The following is a 3,843-nucleotide window of genomic DNA, read 5'->3' as shown; positions in this document are numbered from 1 at the left end:
TTCAAATCGGCTTTGAATCGAATACCACAATTATAAACTTCGATTATTTCGAAGTATTTCGTAGTTCGAAAACGCCAAGGGACAGTTGTTTCAATGAACTCGGAAACATGAAATTATCCATTGGTAAGAGCGACTAAGTCCCAACCAAAAATACGTGAAAAATTAACTCGTTACAACCACTTTAAATTAATTAGGCACCGGATGTATAGCGCTTTTCTGAGCAACTGAGATCGACCGCCGCAAGCATGCATACCGGCATCGTCCGCTAACAGCGACGGGCTTTCCCGCAAGGCACCAGTGACGTGCGGCTAAAGGGTAAGAAAGAACGAGGTGCTCGTGAAGCACCTCCCATCTCCTTTACATTTGGCACACTTTACCCTTGTGTTTCTCTATTCTCTTTCTTACGACACCTTCTTTAAGCCCGTGCCGTAAAGCCCGTTTTAAGCCTGTGCCCGGGATCATCACAAACGCTACGCCCTTCCCAGCACGGCTGAGTATCTGAGCAAGTCCGCCTTTGCTATTGCGGCCACAGGGCATCAAGCACAGACCCGCAAGCCCAGCCACCGTACTCACCTCGACTTTAGTCAGCGCGGAAAAGGTGGCAATTGCCCTTGCTCTTACCCAAACACCCACCCCTGACGTTATATCATTAAATTGGCAACATGCCGTCCGAAATTACATAAAGGGCATCATTTCCTCACTTGCACTCCTAGGCGAAAAGCGAAAACGCCCGTGTGTTAGAGATTTCGGCGCACGTTAAAGATCCCCTGCAGGTGGTCAAAATTAATTCGGAACCCACCACTACGGTGCGCCTCATCGCCTGTGTAACGTCGGCGGGTTAAAGCTCACAATCAATCAAATCAATAACTTGCCCTTCCAAATCCCCCTTCCGCACCCGTAATGCTGCTGTGGCCCACACCGGCATAGGTGGTAATGCCCACCACCAAGGAGCTCCCCCTCGAGCCTGGGACCTCCTTCTGTATATTAATTATGTCCTCGGCAAAATAAACTTCTTAAAGATGTCCCCAGGGTATAAACTTACCGAGATAAGGTTCTCCGAGATTTCCCATGCGGTACTTCTCACATCACCCAACATTACCCCCTCTTTATCAAACAACTTCCCCTTCGCCACCCCCCTCTCAAAGCCGAGGCTGCCCACATCTGGCGGCTTCTTCAAACGCATACTAGTACATAGTACAATATAATACAATACAATACAATACAATACAATACAATACAATACAATACAATACAATACAATACAATACAATACAATACAATACAATACAATACAATACAATATAATACAATACAATACAATGAGGTTTATTTTCCACCAATGTCACTACAGAGGTGAAAAAAAGCGGACGGAAAAAAAGCTGCAACCATGCAGCTTGACAGAGCGCCGTCCGCCGCACCGTCATACGCACCCTCCCCTCTTTTCCTCTCCTACCTGTCCCTTGTGTGACGCGCCGGACACGCTCTATCACTCCCTCTGTAAATATCACTCCCTCTGTAAATGATGGGCTCAGTGAAATAAGACGGAAAATAATGGTTGGCAGTCAAGAAAACCTCGGAAAGCGAAGGGGAGGTTGTGGTGGGTCATAGAAACAGATGAAGAATTTTTTGAGTCAGAAAGAAAGTGGTGAAAAAATGCCCGCCGGGTGGGATCCGAACCCACGCTACATGCTTAGCGAGGGCCTCTGTTCTGGCAGTCTTGGTGCCAAAGGTAGCTTAAGAGGGATCAACGCTGGTCGACCACTCTCGACATGTCGTAGACACTAGTCACGAACCGGGGGTTAAAAAGAAGGTCCCCTTCACCCCGAGTAGTCCGAGTGGCGCTGGCTACCACCCTCCAGTGCAGGAAACAAAAATACCTTAACATAAATACCCGAGAAAGTGGTGGGGAAACAGCCCCGCCGGTAGCGTAGTGGTTAGCGCACCAGACCAGTATTCTGGAGGTCGTGGGTTCGGATCCCACCCGGCGGGCATTGATATTTTTTAAACTTGTAATGTTAATCACTTTTCCTGATCTATATACAAAAAAGTGCCTGGCCTCGGACTCCTAGACACCGAGATAATCCTCGCCCATTACCGTTTGGAGCCTGCCATTTTTCCTCCTCCTCACCCATGTCTATCCCTATCCTTGGCGGTCATCTATCGCCAGCTCCAGAGGACCAGAGCCGCTCCTTCCCCACCCCTGCCATCATGTAATCGCTATCCCACATCATATGGGCCGGTGATAGCATCCCACTATCCAGGCACCGATCCCACTCCATTTTCCTTACCATCACCAGCGAGGAGCGCTGGGAGGCCGTCCTGCGTGACCCAAACCCCCAAGTCCGCGAAGACCCGCTTAGCCGACGGCACGGCTCAGCCGACGGCTTAGCCCGCTTAGCCGACGGCACCGGACCTCTGCCCAAAAGGGGTCCTGCTGCCGGACGGACGGCTGCGAAGACGTCGCCGGCCTAATGTCCCGGCTGTGGTGGCCACATAATTTTCTGTCTGTCTGTCTGTCTTGACTAAATGACGTTGACACTGCAGAACTGCATATAATTGTCATCACGTGCTTTCCACCGTACTCTCTCCCGAGGAGAGAACACACGATGATGATATACCGATGACAATGGCGATGGGCGCATGGTTGCCATGTGGGATTTAGAAGCGTTCTCCTTGGTGCCCACAGTGATTATGGTAATGTCGATATCGTGCTCACACATGAATATTCGGAAAGCACGTCCCTAATTCTAACAAACACGTGAGGACGTGAGCCGCGTAAAAATCTATTCAAAATACACTGCTGCGAAGCAGGATGTGTTTATGATTCACACCTGCTTATCCTGAACTAAAAGTGCACGGAGTGTCCGCTTGTTGCTTCCGGAGCCAAGCGCGCCCGGCTGTCTTGTTGGGAAAGAGGGGAATGCCCTCACTGCATAGTACAAGTTCGCTCCAATAAACTTATTAAGTACTGTTAAGCGTAGCCGTCGTGTTTAACTACTTGGGAGGCCAGTTAGTGAAAATAAAACTGATTTAATGACAGAAGCACTTAAAAGGTAGTACAGGAACCGCACGTTTGTTGCCCAAAACTCAATCAAGTCGTCGCTAAATACGCGCACGTTGATGGGCCGTAATTAGCAGGTCCGCACAGTCGTGCGGACCTATCATTGCGTCAACAAATAGATTTGACTGTTACGACGCAAATTCATAAGGCCCAGTTGTACAAAAATAACTTCGTTATAAATAGGGTGCTGCATTGTCACTGAAATTGGGAAAATGAGAAGGACAGAGGTACGTCCAAGTCATTTTCTAAAACAATGCGTTTTAACCCAAGCTGTGCGTTTGATTCGATCACCAGAAGAATTCGTTTCACTCGCGTATGCCATCGGTTAAGTAAAGCTTATATTTGGGAAAGGGAGGGCTAAAGCCACTTGGTGGGGAAAATGGGATATGAAGGAGGGGATTACACGCGTTGCTTCAGTTCCAGGCACTTTTTCTTCTATTCACTGACTGTTCGGAGGCTTCGCCGGGGTCGTCCTTCGTCACACTATACTCGCGACAGACCACTTTTGGTTGCAAATTTGCCTATTTCGTGTAATAAAGACTTATCTAATGCCGCATGTGCTTCTTGGTGTATGGTGTTTAGATCAATGTGTCGAATGCTGTCTGAACGATGTGCATCGAAGAATGGGCATACACATACTAAGTGGTGAAGGTCTGCTTTGGTGTTCGTGTTACAGTAGGGACAAAGTGGGGGTGAGGGTGTTGTGGAGCCCTTTGTCCACTTCTGAATGATATGTGGAGTGTAAGCTACATTGGCGCAAAGCTTGTTGATGAATACTTCTT

General features: G+C 48.4%; 1 non-coding gene across 1 annotated transcript; it reads left to right on the top strand.

Moving 5' to 3' along the window:
- Window positions 1-1,916: 1,916 nt before the first annotated feature.
- Trnat-agu (transfer RNA threonine (anticodon AGU)) lies at window positions 1,917-1,989 on the top strand. The gene has a single exon. It is a non-coding gene; the product is annotated as a tRNA-Thr (tRNA).
- Window positions 1,990-3,843: the final 1,854 nt, after the last annotated feature.

This window comes from Haemaphysalis longicornis, unplaced genomic scaffold, assembly GCF_048455015.1.
Source record: "Haemaphysalis longicornis isolate Haplotype H1 unplaced genomic scaffold, Haemaphysalis longicornis Haplotype H1 scaffold_1, whole genome shotgun sequence".
In the NCBI taxonomy this organism is placed as follows: domain Eukaryota; kingdom Metazoa; phylum Arthropoda; class Arachnida; order Ixodida; family Ixodidae; genus Haemaphysalis; species Haemaphysalis longicornis.
Note: the sequence above shows the minus strand (reverse complement) of the source record. Positions and strands in the feature narration are given on the sequence as shown.